This window comes from Bos mutus, chromosome X (genome assembly GCF_027580195.1).
Source record: "Bos mutus isolate GX-2022 chromosome X, NWIPB_WYAK_1.1, whole genome shotgun sequence".
NCBI lineage: Eukaryota > Metazoa > Chordata > Mammalia > Artiodactyla > Bovidae > Bos > Bos mutus.
In genome coordinates this window covers 92,849,257-92,868,520 of record NC_091646.1, presented here as the reverse complement: position 1 = coordinate 92,868,520, position 19,264 = coordinate 92,849,257, and the positions used below count along the sequence as shown (strand labels likewise).

General features: G+C 40.8%; 1 pseudogene; it reads right to left on the bottom strand.

Moving 5' to 3' along the window:
* Positions 1 to 7,287: 7,287 nt before the first annotated feature.
* Positions 7,288 to 8,690, bottom strand: LOC102273095 (transcription factor AP-2 gamma-like; annotated as a pseudogene).
* Between the last annotated feature and the right edge of the window lie 10,574 nt (positions 8,691 to 19,264).

Here is a 19,264-nt window from a genome sequence, read left to right as displayed (position 1 = left end):
TTGACTTCACATTCCAGGATGTCTGGCTCTAGGTCAGTGATCACACCATCATGATTATCTGGGTCGTGAAGATCTTTTTTGTACAGTTCTGTGTATTCTTGCCACCTCTTCTTAATATCTTCTGCTTCTGTTAGGTCCATACCATTTCTGTCCTTTATCGAGCCCATCTTTGCATGAAATGTTCCTTTGGTATCTCTGATTTTCTTGAAGAGATCCCTAGTCTTTCCCATTCTGTTGTTTTCCTCTATTTCTCTGCATTGATCGCTGAAGAAGGCTTTCTTATCTCTTCTTGCTATTCTTTGGAACTCTGCATTCAGATGTTTATATCTTTCCTTTTCTCCTTTGCTTTTCACTTCTCTTCTTTTCACAGCTATTTGTAAGGTCTCCCCAGACAGCCATTTTGCTTTTTTGCATTTCTTTTCTATGGGGATGGTCTTGATCCCTGTCTCCTGTACAATGTCACGAACCTCCATCCATAGTTCATCAGGCACTCTGTCTATCAGATCTAGGCTCTTAAATCTATTTCTCACTTCCACTGTATAATCATAAGGGATTTGATTTAGGTCATACCTGAATGGTCTATGGGTTTTCCCTACTTCCTTCGATTTAAGTCTGAATTTGGCAATAAGGATTTCATGGTCTGAGCCACAGTCAGCTCCTGGTCTTGGTTTTGCTGACTGTATAGAGCTTCTCCATCTTTGGCTGCAAAGAATATAATCAATCTGATTTTGGTGTTGACCATCTGGTGATGTCCATGTATAGAGTCTTCTCTTGTGTTGTTGGAAGAGGGTGTTTGTTATGACCAGTGCATTTTCTTGGCAAAACTCTATTAGTCTTTGCCCTGCTTCATTCCATATTCCAAGGCCAAATTTGCCTGTTCCTCCAGGTGTTTCTTGACTTCCTACTTTTGCATTCCAGTCCCCTATAATGAAAAGGACATCTTTTTTGGGTGTTAGTTCTAAAAGTTCTTATAGGTCTTCATAGAACTGTTCAACTTCAGCTTCTTCAGCATTACTGGTTGGGGCATTGACTTGGATTACCGTGATATTGAATGGTTTGCCTTGGAAACGAACAGAGATCATTCTGTCATTTTTGAGATTGCATCCAAGTACTGCATTTCGGACTCTTGTTGACCATGATGGCCACTCCATTTCTTCTGAGGGATTCCTGCCCACAGTAGTAGATATAATGGTCATCTGAGTTAAATTCATCCATTCCAGTCCATTTCAGTTCACTGATTCCTAGAATGTCGACATTCACTCTTGCCATCTCTTGTTTGACCACTTCCAATTTGCCTTGATTCATGGACCTGACATTCCAGGTTCCTATGCAATATTGCTCTTTACAGCATCAGACCTTGCTTCTATCACCAGTCACATCCACAGCTGGGTATTCTTTTTGCTTTGGCTCCATCCCTTCATTCTTTCTGGAGTTATTTCTCCACTGATCTCCAGTAGCATATTGGGCACCTACTGACCTGGGGAGTTTCTCTTTCAGTATCCTATCATTTTGCCTTTTCATACTGTTCATAGGGTTCTCAAGGCAAGAATACTGAAGTGGTTTGCCATTCCCTTCTCCAGTGGACCGCATTCTGTCAAATCTCTCCACCATGACCCGCCCATCTTGGGTTGCCCCACAGGCATGGCTTAGTTTCATTGAGTTAGACAAAGCTGTGGTCCTAGTGTGATTAAATTGACTAGTTTTCTGTGAGTATGGTTTCAGTGTGTTTGCCCTCTGATGCCCTCTTGCAACATGTACCATCTTACTTGGGTTTCTCTTACCTTGGGCGTGGGAAGAACCCTGATTGGCTCAAGGATTTAACAAGGAGGTGGTCTCCACCCACAACTTTAAATGGATTTAGTTTCTAAGAATAAGAATTGATGCTTTTGAACTGTGGTGTTGGAGAAGACTCTTGAGAGTCCCTTGGACTGCAAGGAGATCCAACCAGTCCATTCTGAAGGAGATCAGCCCTGGGATTTCTTTGGAAGGAATGATGCTAAAGCTGAAACTCCAGTACTTTGGCCACCTCATGCGAAGAGTTGACTCATTGGAAAAGACTCTGATGCTGGGAGGGATTGGGGGCAGGAGGAGAAGGGGACGACAGAGGATGAGATGGCTGGATGGCATCACTGACTCGATGGACGTGAGTCTGAGTGGACTCTGGGAGTTGGTGATGGACAGGGAGGCCTGGTGTGCTGCGATTCATGAGGTCACAAAGAGTCAGACATGACTGAGTGACTGAACTGAACTGAACTGAAGAATATGAAGTCACAGGTTTCTGCTAGATGTGTAATATGAATTTTCTGCTTAAATGGTATGAGAATCCCTAAGCTGAAAAATCAATATTGGTTTCAGACCAATAAAATCTGAGCCACCTGGCTGAAAGAAATGGAAACACATCCTGTAGAGATCCTTCTACAATCCAGGACACATGGGACTTCAGAAATGTGATGGCTTGGAAAATATTGGTCAAAATATTCTTGATATTCCACTTAATTCTGGGCAGGCTCATGACTGCATTGACCAGAGTACAGCTGAAGTGATGCTACATTATTTTTTTTTCATTCTTAAAAAAAATTTATTTTATACTGGAGTATAGTTGATTTACAATGTTGTGTTATTTTCAGGTATTCAGTTAAGTGATTCAGTTATACATATACAAGTGTCTATTCTTTTTCAAATTCTTTCCCCATTTAGGTTATTACAGAATATTGAGCAGAGTTCCCTGTGCTATACAGCAGGTCATCATTGCTTATCTATTTTAAATATAAGCAGTGTGTACATGTCAGTCCCAAACTCCTAGTCTATCCTTCCCTCCCCCCCATCCTTTCCCCCAGTAACCATAAATTCATTTTCTGTGTTTTTGTTTTTATAAATAAGTTCATTTATATAATTTTTTATATTATACCTATGAGGTATTTGTCTTTCTCTGACTTACTTCACTCAGTATGACAATCTCTAGGCCCATTCATGTTGCTGCAAATGGCGTTATTTCATTCTTTCTTATGGCTGAGTAATATTTTAGTGTGTGTGTGTGTGTGTGTGGGTGTGTATACAAGGCTTCCCTGGTGGCTCAGCGGTAAAGAATCCACCTCCATCTGTTTGTGTCATCTTTGATTTCTTTCATTAGTGTTTTATAGTTTTCTGCATACAGGTCTTTTGTCTCTTTAGGTAGAGTTATTCCTAGGTATTTTTTTTCTTTTCATTGCAATGGTGAGTGGGATTGTTTCCTTAATTTCTATAATTTTTATTGGTAGTGTATAGGAATGCTAGGGATTTCTGTGTATTAATTTTATATCCTGTGACTTTACTATATTGATTAGTTCTAATAATTTTCTGGTGGTATCCTTAGGGTTTTCTATGTATAGCATCATGCCATCTACAAACAGTGAGAGTTTTACTTCTTTTCCAATCTGGATTCCTTTTATTTCTTTTCCTTCTCTGATTGCTGTGGCTAGGTGGGATGGGGTGGGAGGTGGAAGGGAGGTTCAAGAGGGAGGGGACATATGTAAATCTATGGCTGATTCATGTGGATGTATGGCAGAAACCAACACAATTTTGTAAAGTAATTATCCTCCAATTAAAAATAAATAAATTAACAAAAAGAGGTCTTGAACCTACCACCTTGTGTGCTGAACCACTTATGCTACAGCCCTAAACCTCCATGTAAAGAAGTACATTCTGAGACTGCCATGTTGGAGAGTTCACATGTAGGTGCCCCCCCTACATGTCAGCTGAGCTGTTAACTGATAGCCAGAATCCAGAACCAACTGCCAGCTATGACTATGAGCCATCTTGGATGTCTAACCCAGTAAAGCCTTCAGATGACTCTAGGCTCAGTTGGCATCTAACGGCCAAACCATGAAAAAACTCAAGTAAGAGCTACTCAGTCAAGTCCTTCCTGAATTTCTGACTTACAAAAACATGAGCAACATAGTCATTTTAAACCACTATGCTCTGGAGTAATTTGTTTGTAGCAATAGATAATCAGAAAAGGTAGGGGGAGAAAATCTGAGCAAGAGATGCTCACTAACACAACTATGAACATGAGAAGAAAGGATCCTTACTGAGGGAGAAGTCCACAAATAATACTCAGGAAGATACTAAGAACTAGAGACATTATAATAATCTAAAAGAGATGATGTGATGTATGTTAAAATGATTATAGATGAGATCAGACATTCAGGGTGGTAAAGAATATATATGTATAACTGAATCACTTTGCTATACACCTGAAACTAACACATTATTAAATCAACTATAATATAAAATTAAAAAATGTTTAATTATTAAAGAAATTTGACACACACTCTGCTAGTGATATGGGCTTCCCTGGTGGCTCAGACAGTAAAGAATCTGCCTGTAATGTGGGAGACCTGGGTTTAATTCTTGCATCAGGAATATCCCCTTGAGAAGGGAATAGGAACCCACTCCAGTATTCTAGCCTGGGAATCCCACGGACAGAGGAGCCTGGTGGGCTACAGTCCATGGTGTCACAAAGAGTGGACATGACTGAGAGATTAACACTTTCATTACTAGGGATACTGTGGAGAATCAGGAAGGCACTTACATGATTGTTGGTGGGGCACAAGATGTTCTAACCACTATGAAGAACAATTGAGTTGTATCTATTAAAATTACATTATAGTTATGCTTTGACCCAGCAATCCCACTCTGTGACTCTATCCCATATAGTTGAGTGCTCTCAAAATGACCTTCACTACAGTATTATCTTTAAGTGTTAAAACAACAACAACAACAACAAACTAGAAACAATCCAAGTGTAAGGTATTGGTTAAATTAACCGTGATATATCCACACAATGGAATGCTACATAAAGGCATAAAGGAATAAGGTCATGTTTTACAAAAAGCAAAACAGACCAATGTTAATATAGTATATAAAGTTGCCTTATGGTAAACAAGGGAGAAAAATCAATACACATTTAAAAATCCTTATATTTGTATAAAGAAACACTAGAAGGATACATAGCAAACTACTTAATGAAGTTATTATTGAGGGAGTAATGCATTGACTTTTAAGCTATATATAAAAGGAGACTAAAGTGAGACGTTTTAAAAATAGGAGTTAAAACAATAATGAAAAACATGAAAAAAATAGTATCTGAAGAGAGTTATTTGAAAAAGAGTAATCAAAATTGAAATTTAATGTCTATGTTAAAGACAGCTGTAAACAAACCTGTGAAAATTACTTATAATCCAGCAAAGAGAAATGAAGAGTTGGAAAATATAGCCCAAAAAAACCTAAGAAACATGGAGGCAAGAATAAGAAGATACAATACACATTTAATAAGATTCCAATAAGAGAGATTAGAGAGAATGGGGTAGAGGTCAACACAGTGAAACTGCAAAATACCAAAAATATGGTGAAACAGGAAAAAAGACCAAAGAACAAAAATTAGACTGAGACTTCACAATAATGTCAAAAGATAACTGAATACTATCTTCAACTGTTAACTTCAATTCTATTGTCAGCAAGATTGAGTTCATTCAAGACTGAGTCAAAACAAAGATAATTTTAGAAAAACAAAGAATGAGAGAGTTGACATGCATAGAACTTTGCTGAAAAAACTCTAAAGGATATATTTCAATAAGAAGGAAATGGAACCCAAGATAAAGAACTGGGATGTGAGAGTAATATGAGTTGTCATTGCTCAACATGGAGTTCAAATCTAAATAAATATTAACTATAAAACAGTAACAAGGGAGGTTAATAAACGAGGGGCAGCTAAATACTAGACAACAAAAACATGGAAGGCAGGAGGATTCTGCTTAGAGTTTGTGTTCCCAGATCTTCTCTTGTTCAGGTGGAGGGTAAAGACACTAACTTTTTAGGTCAAGTATTCATGTTAAGCATTTAAAGGTTTGCATTAAAAGAAAGAAATGGAACGATAACTTACAAATGAGAGAAAAAAAAGAAATTTTAAAAAATCAGTGAAAAATAGAAACCACGAGAAGGCATGATACACAGAAAATGAAAAAGATGTTAGAAATAAAGATATTAGTAATCACAAATATATGTAGTTATTCAACTCAGCTACAGTTTCTCACCTCAGATTTTTTCTATGAAGAATACTTTTTATTACACAGGTTTCATATATTCAACAATTATTTAGGGAACACTGAGAGGCAAGGAGTTCAATTCTAAAACTCCTTGTTCACCCACACACACATTTTTGGGTTCAGCCCAACAGAAATAAGACAAAGTTATTGCTTTGTGAACTGAAAGCTTCAATTAAATAGGTCTTCCAGAGTCAAGAACAAAGCTCAAAATCCTCTTAACTCTTAATAGTACACACAAATAAAACCTAAAGATGTACCTTAGATTACCCTGTCACCTTTAAAAATTAATATTAAAATCAAATCCCATTTCTCAAAACATCATGAGAAGTACACCCGTATTTACAGACCCCATTAAATTATGCATAAATAAAATCTGTACATTCAATGCAGTTTCTTAAAACACAGAGCCTCCTCTGGGACTTGGGCATGACAGACAGCAAAAAAAACAATGCTTCATGCCTCCCTTTTCAAGTTTCTTCGAAACACCAAGATGTGAAATAAATATGCAGAATAAAGCTTCTGTACCTTAAAAAAAAAACATGTCATTTCAAAGAGTCTCCTATTTGAAGAGTTAACTTTCAAAGTTTTTTTTTTTTTTTTTAAGGAAAACATAAAATCATCAGTAGGCTTTGTTTCTACAAGTTTTGTAAAACCCAAAGGGCCCTTTTGAACAAGGGGTTTAAAGTGTGTCAAATACCACCTATTAACCACTTGTTATGTGGGGATAGGATCCTTGCCTTCTATGGTATGTAAGATGAGACTGAAGAAGCTATATACTTTTACCTTAACACTGAAAGTTATTGTTGATCTGAATCATATCATTTGATATTCAACAGCCGAGTGTGTGTGGGTTTTTGCTAGCCTGGGGAATTTATTTAAAAGGTTCTAAAACTTGTACCACCACTTTCAGAGAAAGGAAGAATGGAGTTCCACAAAAATAAAACATAAGCTTAACGGGCAAAGAACCAGCACTTATCACCTTCTGACATCTCATCCACAGAGTTATGGAGACACTTCAGCACTCCTTAATTACTAAGGAATCCAGGTGGGCATGTGAAGACCTGGAAATCAACTGAGGCCTTTTTCATAGGAAGGTGGGTAACAACTCTGTCCCCCAGGCAAGCGAGGTGCCAGTCTGCCCTGGTGGAGATGGTTTGGGAGCCCTTTTCCTTCTAGACTCTTTGGCCCTTGGGTCACCACCATTTTACTTCTTGTGCTTCTCCATCTTCTCTAGGGTTTTGCTAGAATTGGCTGGACTGTGGTCTCCAGGATGGTCCATGACTCTCAGGGCTTCTTTTATGTAGTTCTGCAGGGTAGACACAGCAGCACAGATGGCCTGGTTGGCAAGTCCATGGGTAATCAGGCTGAAATGAGACAAGCAGCTCTGGATGTTGGTCTCTAGGAATGGGGTGGGCTGGTTGTTCCCATTGGGAGTTCAGTCTTGATTGAGAAGGTCTGTGAATCTTTTGCACACTTGATATGCAGCCAGCAGCATATTCTTCCTAGCTGCCATCACATGCTGTCCTCTGAGATGCTGCTGCTGCTAAGTCGCTTCAGTCGTGTCCGATTCTGTGCGACCCCATAGACGGGCAGCCCACCAGGCTCCTCCGTCCCTGGGATTCTCAGGCAAGAACACTGGAGTGGGTTGCCATTTCCTTCTCCAATGCATGAAAGTGAAAAGTGAAAGTGAAGTTGCTCAGTCATGTCCGACTCCTAGCGACCCCAGGGACTGCAGCCTACCAGGCTCCTCTGTCCATGGGATCTTCCAGGCAAGAGTACTAGAGTGGGGTGCCATTGCCTTCTCCAGTCCTCCGAGATGAGGTCTGGTTGAATACTCAGCCACGTATTTACTAGGAAATTCTGCTTTTCAGACACAGGCAAAGTCCTAGGCCAAATGAACAGCCTCACCTTCTACTAAAGATGCCAGGAGGGTGACATGAGGGGTGATATGAGTAGTTTTCTGTCCCTTGGTTGGAAGATTCAACTCATTTTGTCCAACTTCTCCTGCAAGGACTGGCCAACATTTTTACCCTTGGCTTTTGTAAGAATACCAACTGGGGCTTCCCAGGTGGCACTAGTGGTAAAGAACCTACCCACTAAAGCATAAGACTTAAGAGATGCAGGTTAGATCCTTGGGTGGGGAAGATCTCCTGGAGAAGGAAATGACAACCCACTCCAGTATTCTTGCTTGGAGAAATCCATGGACAGAGGAGCTTGGAGAGCTACAGTCCATAGGGTCACAAAGAGCTGGACACGACAGAAGTGACTTCACACGCACATGCAAGAATACCTACTAGTAATGATGCATCAAAGTACTCAGGTGGGGACAGTCACTCAGGACTTCAGCAACTGTCTCTATGTATTTCCATGCAGAGCTGCAGATGGACACTCTTTCAGGGACCAAGCAGAAGACCTTACTGAGATTCATCAGAGCCCCCACCAGCTCCTCCTGACAAGGCAGAGTCAAGGGGCTCTTGGTCACTGAAACAGGACCTTTGCTGAGTAATTGTCTGATCATGAGGAAATAGATGCTGGTCGTGGACATCCTGCACCTGTCAACATCCTGCACCTCCTCCACCTGGGGCCCTGGTTCTCAGCCAAGCCCATGGTGTCCAGTGTGTGCATCACCTTAGATTTTTTTTAATCAATAAAAATTCTTTAAATATGATGACAAAAGAGAAGAAGAAAATAGGCCAACTCAAGAACAGAAAGAAATGAGATATCCACAATATGCATGTCAAATGAAATAATCCTCAAGTCAAAAAGGCATTATTTGGGATAAAGTAACTTGTTACATAGTATTAAAAGGAAATATATATATATATGTCATGAATCAGAATGCATCTAACAGATCTTCCAAATATATAAAGCAAAAAAAAAAAACCAATACTGCATAGGTAATTTTAAAAGTATTTTTAAATTTAAAAATTCTAAAACTATTCAATTAGTGGGGAATTTTAACACACCTCATTCAGAGAGATATAGGTTAAGAAGAGGAAAACTCAAGTGTATGGAAGAGTCAAACAACACAATTAACAAGCTTGAGCTAATGGATTTTGTAGAACCAAACCCAACAGCTTGTGAATAGACATTTTTCTCAAACATTGGAGACTGCTTACAAAAATTGACTACATACTTAATTATAAAAAAATCTCTCTGAAGTATTTTTAAAAAGTCTCAGAAATGTCAAATAGGACTTTCCATGGTGGTCCAGTGGTTGAGAATCTGCCTGCCAGTGCAGGAGACAGGAGGTTTGATCCCTGGTCTAGGAAGATTCCACATGCTGCAGAGCAAGTAAGTCCATGCGCCACAACTAGTGAGCCCACGGGCCAGAACTCCTGAAGCCTGAGCACCCTAGAGCCCATGCTTCACAACAAGAGAAGCCACCACAATGACGGGTAGCCCCCATTCGCCACACCTAGAGAAAGACCACAAGCAGCAGGGAAGACCCAGTGTAACCAAAAAACAAATATAATAAATAAAGTAATATGTCAAATAGTATCTCACTACCAGGCAAAAATTGATATAGCAATCATTACACTATCTTACACCATCTACCATTTGACTTATTTAGTGTTTGTTCATACATGCGTGTGTACATACACCAAATGCACATGTCTTTGGAGAACAGATGGAAAGCTTTCTAAAAAGAAAGGTTATTTTTTCCTGTTTGCTCGAGATACTGTCTCGTATGATTCACCATCCATGTGTTGCTATTTTCATTGTGTTTTTCAGCTGTTCATCAGAAGGGTAGTGTTGGAAACATTTGTTCTACATATCTATGAATGAAATTTGTGAGCTCTCAGTTTGACCTTAACTGAAAGTTTTGGTAGCAGGATGAAATGGAGGATAGAAGACAAAAATAAGAGTTCTTAAAAATATTTTTTCTTTCTTGTCAACATATTTAAACAGCTTCATTAGCTTTGTAGTCTAAGAAGAAAATAGCTGGAAAAGAGAAACTGATTCCTTTATTAAATACTCTCTTGATATTAGACCTGTTAAATTGATGGCCTAAGAGAACCCGTATTGGCAGAATGATGACAAGCAAATAATGAACTGAATTTGACCTCTTTCTTTATCATAGGATGAGTTGCTGTATTGATATGGTAGAAAGACACTTCTGTTCCTTTTTACATCAAACTCAGAACAAAATTCTACAGTTGTGAAGCCTATAATTACTGCTTTGCATGTATGACAAGTTTAAGAATTAGGACCATGTTTTTTAAAAAGTTTCAGATGTTACAATTTTCAAACAATATTCTAATGGTATGTGATGGGGGCTTGGGAGGAAAGATCTCGTCTATGTGACAGGAAGCTAAAGACATTCTCTAGATCTGTCCCATAACTATAGAAACTTTGGGGGCCCTAACACAATTTTAGAACATCAACGCAAAGCTTGTATAATAGTATCAATTAATACACAATGTTGAGACTTGAAAACCTATTATATTGAGCTGAATTGAGAATATAAAAAGAATGCAAACCTGTAATTGTACACAAAATACATATAAAGACATGAGGCAGATTGAGTGATTCTCATTAACTTCTCTAAGACCACCTAGTTGGTGAATGATATCTCAGCATTTGATTCTAGGTGCCCCTTCTTCCCAGAGAAGGCAATGGCACCCCACTCCAGTACTCTTGCCTGGAAAATCCCATGGACAGAGGAGCCTGGTAGGCTGCAGTCCATGGGGTCGCTAGGAGTCAGACATGACTGAGCGACTTCACTTTCACTTTTCACTTTCATGCATTGGAGAAGGAAATGGCAACCCACTCCAGTGTTCTTGCCTGGAGAATCCCAGGGACGGGGGAGCCTGGAGGGCTGCCGTCTATGGGGTCGCACAGAGTCAGACACGACTGAAGCGACTTAGCAGCAGCAGCAGCCCCTTCTTCCAAGGCTTATATTCTTCCTACTCCACGATTTTGCTACATGCTCTACAAGCTATATATTCTGAGGTAGGAATTTAACTCACTTGAAGGTACATTTTGTATCAGTAAAAGAATCCTTATTTACCTTGCAAAAAAAGCCAATGTGGGCCAATATCATTGTATCATTTAAATCTCAGAAGCAATTCCACTCTCCCACATTTGGAAATATGTGGGAACAATTTAATCAAATTTCAGGTAGCAAACCAAACTTAATTGAACATAAACAAACCTTACTTTTTAGTTTGCAGCAATTGAGCTCTCTAACTTCATTTACTCACTTATTTCTTCCCTTTTTAACAAGTACTTATTAGATGTCCTTTGTGTGCCCAGTATCACATTCTATATTAGAGAAGATAGAAGTTATATCTTCAATTGTCTTTTCTTGTGGAAATACTTATAGTTCAGCTGGAGAAAAGCAATATACAAATAAACACTCAAAACAACTGTAGACTGGTTCTATAATCATATATAGACAAATGACACTGTGTGTTGTGGACTTCAGAATTCAAAGAAAGGGCAATGTCACTATAAAATGGTATTGAGGAGGTAAGACTTAACTAGTAAGTAGAATCACTAAGACTTGATAAAGAGAATGATTTAGTTCAGCTTGGAGGGCAGCTTGAGTTTATAAAATAGGAGGAACCAAAGTCAGAGTGTGGACCCGAGCCCTCTCTGACCTCCCAAACTAATACAGCTTTCCTTCTTTTTGGTCCCTGATTGAGCAACAGACTGGTTCCAAATTGGGAAAGGAGTACATCAAGGCTGTATATTGTCACCCTGCTTATTTAACTTACATGCAGAGTAAATCCTGCATAATGTTGGGCTGGATGAAGCACAAGCTGGAATCAAGATTGCCAGGAGAAATATCAATAACCTCAGATACACAGATGCCACCACCCTTATGGCAGAAAGCAAAGAACTAAAGAGCCTCTTCATGAAAGTGAAAGAGGAGAGTGAAAAAGTTGGCTTAAAACTCAACATTCAGAAAACTAAGATCCAGTCTCATCCCTTCATGGCAAATAGATGGGGAAACAGTGGAAACAGTGAGAGACTTTACTTTTGAGGGCTCCAAAATCACCGCAGATGGTGACTGCAGCCATGAAATTAAAAGATGCTTGCTCCTTGGAAGAAAAGCTATGACCAACCTAGAGAGCATATCAAAAAGCAGAGACATTACTTTACCAACAAAGGTCCATCTAGTCAAAGCTATGGTTTTTCCAGCAGTCATGTATGGATGTGAGAGTTGGACTATAAACAAAGCTGAGCACCGAAGAATTGATTGTTTTGAACTGTGGTGTTGGAGAATACTCTTGAGAGTCCCTTGAACTGCAAGGAGATCCAACCAGTCCATTCAAAAGGAAATCAGTCCTGAGTATTCATTGGAAGGACTGATGCTGAAGCTGACAATATTTTGGCCACCTGATGCGAAGAACCAACTCATTTGAAAAGACCCTGATGCTGGGAAAGATTGAAGGTGGGAGGAGAAGGGGACAACAGAGGATGACATGGTTGGATGGCATCACTGATGCGATGGACATGACTTTGAGTAGGCTCCGAGAGTTGGTAATGGACAGGGAAGTCTGGCATGCTGCAGTCCATGGGGTTGCAAAGAGTCGGACATGACTGAGCGACTGAACTGAACTAAGCATCCATCACATTTTCTGAGCACTTACCAGACTACTGCTACTGCTAAGTCACTTCAGTCGTGTCCGACTCTGTGCGACCCCATAGACGGCAGCCCACCAGGCTCCCCCGTCCCTGGGATTCTCCAGGCAAGAACACTGGAGTCAGTTGCCATTTCCTTCTCCAATGCAGTAAAGTGAAAAGTGAAAGTGAAGTCGCTCAGTCGTGTCTGACTCTTAGCGATCCCATGAACTACAGCCTACCAGGCTCCTCCGTCCATGGGATTTTAGACTACCTGCCTGGTTTCTAATAAGCAGGGGCTCTGTCTTCTTATCTAAGCATCTCTGGCACATGGTACATTTCACATTTATCAGTGAATGAATAAATGGCAGTTGAATTTTGTTTGAAGAAGGACTCTGTTGGGATATCAGGTATTCTGATTTTAAATACTTCTGTCAAGTACCTATTTTACAGTCCTACTCTGCTAAAATATCATTGCATATACTAAGTGAAAATTATATATTACTGCCTCATTTTGTTTGTGATACAATGTTTAAAAAACAGTGCTGTGTCCTGCTGGGCACATTTCTGGAGAAAACCATAATTTGAAAAGATACATGCACCCCATGTTCATTACAGCACTGTTTACAATAGCCGAGATATGGAAACAGCCAAAATGTCCATTGACAGATGAATGGATAAATATGATACGGTACACACACACACTGGAATACTACTCAGCCATAAAAAAGAATGAAATAATGCCATTTGAAGCTATATGGATGGACCTAGAGATTATCACTAAGTGAAGATAGGCAGAGAAAGACAAACATCATATGATATTGCTTATATGTGGAATCTAAAAGAAAAAACACACATGAATTTATTTCTAAAACACAAAGTGACTCACAGATACAGAACACAAACTTGTGGTTACCAAAGGGGAAAGGGGTGTGGAGTGAGGTATGTTAGTAGGCTGGGATTAACAGACACTAATATGATAACCAACAAGGTCCTACTGTATAGCACTGGAAACTATACTCAATATTATAACCTATAAGGGATAAGAATCTGAAAGTGTGTGTGTATGTATATATGGGTTGTGCTTAGTTGCTCAGTCATGTCTGACTCTTTGTGATGCCATGGACTGTAGTCTGCCAGTCTCCTCTGTCCATGGGGATTCTCCAGGCAAGAATACTGGAGTGGGTTGCCATGCCCTCCTCCAGGGGATCTTCCCGACCCAGGGACTGAACCCAGGTCTCCTGCACTGCAGCATTGCAGGCAGATTCTTTTCTGTCTGAGCCACCAGGGAAGCCAGTGTATGTATGTATATACGTATGTATGTATGTGTGTATTGAATTGCTGTACTGTACACCTGAGACTTACATGATATTATAAATCAACTATATGTCAATTAAAAAATTAAAACAATGGTGTGTCTTTTTCTAGGTGTTGATTGGGTGACTTTTATCTGCTTTAGTCATCCCAGGGTTTACTACTTTGCCAGATTTGGAGAATGTAATGGACATATTTATGTTCTCAGCTAACAAGACCCATAAATGGAAGCTTTAATGAAGGTTTTTATTTTTTAAACCAAATTTTAAAGTTGTAATGTTCAGTATATAAATGAGAGCACATGTGCCCTGCCAGTTACAATAACACTACTTTTCCTATTGTTTACTTTAGCCTCTTAGATAATATATGCCTGGATAAAGACAGTTGGAGAAAGCAGTTCTTGGAAATTTGGTGTTCAGTTCAGTTCAGTTGTTCAGTTGTGTCCGATTCTATGCGACCCCATGAATCACAGCATGCCAGGCCTCCCTGTCCACCACCAACTCCCAGAGTTCACTCAGACTCATGTCCATCGAGTCAGTGATGCCATCCAGCCATCTCATCCTTTGTCATCCCCTTCTCCTCCTGCCCCCAATCCCTCCCAGCATCAGAGTCTTTTCCAATGAGTCAACTCTTCGCATGAGGTGGACAAAGTACTGAGTTTCAGCTTTAGCATCAGTCCTTCCAAAGAAATCCCAGGGCTGATCTCCTTCAGAATGGACTGGTTGGATCTCCTTGCAGTCCAAGGGACTCTCAAGAGTCTTCTCCAACACCACTTTTCCTATTGTTTACTTCAGCCTCTTAGATAATATATGCCTGGATAAAGACAGTTCGAGAAAGCAGCCCTTGGAAATTTGGTGTAGTACTTACCTAATGGTTAATGATCCTATAATAAATACATCAAACTGAAACATTCTTGTCAAAGCTTCTAGTTGGGGGCAAGATCATGATGGCAATATAGTTTTTTAATCTCTCCAAGTCACCTCATAGCAACTAGGATAGCAAAAGAAACAGTCCACAGGTAACATCTTCAAGGAAAGCAAGTGACTGGTACGCCCGTGAATTCCAGAATACGTGTGAGAGAGTCCAAACTCTGACATCAGCAGGATCCCTATGGGTTTAATAGCTGTGCGAGTTTAATAGAGGGAGGATAAAGTGGTGTTCTGATCATCTTAGCAGACCCAGGACACAGAAATTGTCAACAAATCCTTCCAAAAGAAGTACTCCACTTTGAGTGGAATGTTCAGTAGGCGAATCTGAGAACAACTGAGAAACATATTCATAGTTTCCATTTGCAAGTAAGTCCAGAAAGAACTACAAGAACCCACTAAGGGATGTCATGGGGTACTAAGGTAAATTAAACCAACAAGAACTTCAAAAATACACAATAACATCTCCCATCCAGAAGAAATGAGACTCTCTCTGCAAAAGAAGCTTGTTGGGAGTGGAATCTGAATTGAGCAAGCCAGAAACACTGATGGAAGACAGAAAGTTTTCACACACTGGCCAGGTTCTGAACTGGGCAGGTGGCTACAGAAAGGCCATGGTTTTTAACAAGCCGTGGCAGAATCAGTTATGTAATTTGCAGAGTACAGTGCAAAGTGAAAAGCCAGAGCTCCTTGTTCACAAGTGATTAAAAATTTCAAGATGGTAACAGGAGAGCATGAAACCTGGAGCAGGACCCTGTGTGGCTACACAGGCCACGTACCCATGAAGCCAGCCGTGCTTTGGAGCCAAAGCAGAAAGGGAACCCTCGAGCAGGGAAGCTAGAAAAGCAGCTCTGGTTTGCCTCTTCCCTATTTTGCACCCATCTCCTAAACACACAGGAAAACCCATCTACTTTAAACATGACCAGTGATTATGATCAAACCTTTTCCAATGATATAATAAGGAAAAAGAGGCGAATTTCCCTGGTGGTCCAGTGGGTGAGAGTCCATCTGCCAAGGCAGGGGTTCGATCCCTGGTCCAGGAAATTTGCACATGCCGCAGGAACTGATCCCGAAAGTCAACTACTGAGCCAACATGCCCTTGAGTCTATGCTCCACGACAAAAGAAGCCATCACAATGAGAAGCCTGCACACGTGACCAGAGAGGAGCCCGGCCCCGTTCCACAACTAGAGGAAGCCTGTGTGCAGCAACAAAGACCCAGTGCAGTCAAAAAAATAATAATTTTTTAAAAAGAAACAAAGGAAAAAAGAAGAATCAAATAACATGCCAACAGATAATGAAGGCACAGCAGAAAATTATGATACAAAACCTTTCAGGTAATAATACAAAATGAGGTTAAAAGAAAGTGATAAAGCTATGGAAAAGTGTTACTGAATGGAAGTTCTTGTGCCCTTCGCCCCATAAGGCCAAACAAACCAAAATGTCAGAGTTTGGAGCAGGAGACTGAGTGGTTTGTGCTCAAAAAACCTGCAACTTCCAGAAGGTTTCAGCTAAGCATTTTCAAAGGTCAGGTGACGGTAGGGCGTCCCAGGGTAGTGATTAGTTGGTGCACAATTCTCTGATTGGTTGATAGCGATCACTTAGGTGCCAGAAGGCCTGGGGGCCAGCGGCTCAGGATCGTCAACTGGTCAATTAGTTTCACTTGGTGGTGGTATTAGCATCTGAAAAACTCAGGAAATATGCATCAGATACTATTACCCAGGTACTTCAGAGAGGAGCTACAGAAGAAGATGTGTGTGTGTGTTGGGGGCGGGGAGGGGGGGGTGGTCTGTCCTAGGAAGGGCCTGTAGGGTTCTGCTCAGTTATAATTCCTCCCTTTACTTTGTACCCCTCAATCTTGAGGAGAACAGGTGTTGGACAAGAAAGGGAGTAATGGGAGAATTCCCTGGTGGTCCAGTGATTAAGATTCTGCCTTGTAATGTAGGGGACACAGGTTCAGTGCTGCGGGGGTAACTAAGCCTGTGCGCCACATGATTCAGTGAAGATTCGGTGAAGTGCTGCAACTAAGTCCCGATGCGGCCAAGTACATAAATAAGTAAATATATATATAAAGAAAGAGAATAATATTTTGGATAGAGGTTCATCGTAAACTCGGCTGAGAAACTCGGTTTCAATCTCCAATCCTGTTTCATTCTTCCCCAAATCTTTCAGGGGATGGGGAGAGAACTCTTCTGGCTACTCCCTGCTCAAATGGGGTGTAGTCCTGTCTCAACTTGGGAAACGGATGTGACCAAGCAGAACCCTATGGGGCTTTCCCCAACAGACCCCTCCCCTACATCCTCTGTTTTTAGCTCCTGAGGTACCTAGATAATAGTATCTGATGCATATTTCCTGAGTTTTTCAGATGCTAAAACCACCACCAAATGGAAGAAATTAACTGCTTGATGATCTGAGCAGTAGCCCCCAGACCTTCTGGAACCTAAGGATAGATGACCATCAACCAGAGAATTGTGCATGAGTTGATCACATACCATGGGACACCCCTACTCACCTGGCCTTTAAAAATGTTTTGCTGAAACCCTCTGGGGAATTTGGGGGTTTAGAGGACCAGCCGCTTGTCTCCTAGTATTGGCGCCTTTACAATAAATGCTCCTTTTTTCTTCACCACAACCTGGTATCAATAGATTGGCTTCACTGCATGGGGGTGAGTGGACCCAAGTTTGGTGCAGTAACATGGAGACAGAATTGGAAGCATTTCCAAGTTTCAGGTCCTAGATCCAAGTCTTGTATAATTAAAATCTCAGTCCCTTAGTCCACACTTTTGGAGCCAGCTGACCCAATTAGAAGTAGCTGGAGGAGGGACAACTGAAACTTAATAGACAAGTGTTGGGCTGCATCCCACAGGCCTACAAATCCTGTACTTGCCCAGTTTTAAGACTAAAGAAAGGGCCTGGAGACAGCACCAGAGACATCAGTGGGTTAATGGGTGGGGGAGCTCACATGTCTGAGGCAAGATCCTGGAGCAAACCCCACCATGTGAAGCAGATGGTGGGCAGGGCATGGTGGCAGTTTTTGCTCCCAGGGGGAAGGGTAAATTACCAGTTATAGGGTAATTGACTTCAGGTGGGCTCATTGGTTACCAGGAAAACAAGTATAAAAACAGTCAGTAGTTGGGGTCTGGGACAGGTATGTAGGAACGTCAGTCGTGTGGGTCTAGTATAGGTGAAGCAGGCACTGGTTGGGCACGGGTTGTACAGAGAGCAAGACAGTAGCCATTTTGAGTAGCCTGACCTTACACCAAGATAGATATCATTTCCTGAAGACTTCAGGAGAAAAAGTCTGAAAACCAGTCTGGACCTGGCAGTTTGGGGGAGACTTGTAGCCGGGGAGCCAGCTGTCTCCTTTTATCTAAGCTGATTTTAACTTCTGATGTGGTATTAACATATACATAACAGGAGCTGATGGTCACTACACGTCTCCTTTTTTCTGCTAACATCTGATCTGAAGCAATTTTATTGTCTAAAAATTTAAGAGTTACAAGAGAAGACCTTGAGGTTATAAGCTTGCAGCTGCCATCTGCCATCAGACACTGCTTTGAGAATGGCTGGTGGGGTCCTAAGTATGACACAACTCAGAAAATTCGAGTTCTCAACAATACAGGAACATGCCAGAAATCATGTCCGTAATGGCAACCTAGTTTTACCTTGGATGTCTGAACCACAGCTACTCCATTTTGATTTTCAAATGCATTCCCCATCTCAAGACCCAAAAGCAGATGTACAGTACATGTCCAAAAGGCTATAAAACAGGCTAATTTGATCAGTAAAGTTTAAGTTAAACCAGGTATAAGCCAGAATTACTTCCCCACACCTCAAAATGTGTGGATTTTCCCATCATTTTCCCTTTTGATTGCAAGTCCCCGAAGGGTTTCAGCAAAACATTTTTAAAGGCAAGGTGCTCACGATCATTAAGTAGTTAATTTCTTCCATTTGGTGGTAGTTTTAGCAGCTGAAAAATCAGGGAATAAGTGTCAGATACTAATGAATCAGGCTGCCAAGGTGACTCAGTGGTAAAGAATACCCCTGTCAACACAAAGCCATGGGTTGGATCCGATCCCTGGGTTGGGAAGATCCCTTGGGGGAGGAAATGGCAGCTCACTCCAGTATTCTTGCTTGGAAAATCCCATGGACAGAGGAGCCTGGTAGGATATAGTCCATGGGGTCGAAAAAGAGTTGGACATGACTTAGTGACTAAACAACACAGCAATAACTAATGTATTATCTGAGTACTTCAGAGAGGAGCTAAAGCAGAGGATATAGGGGAGAGGTCTGTCCCAGGAAGACCCCCATTGAGTCCTGCTCAGTTACAAAAGCAGTGTGAATCAGAAATGACAAAGCTCTGAAATGCTA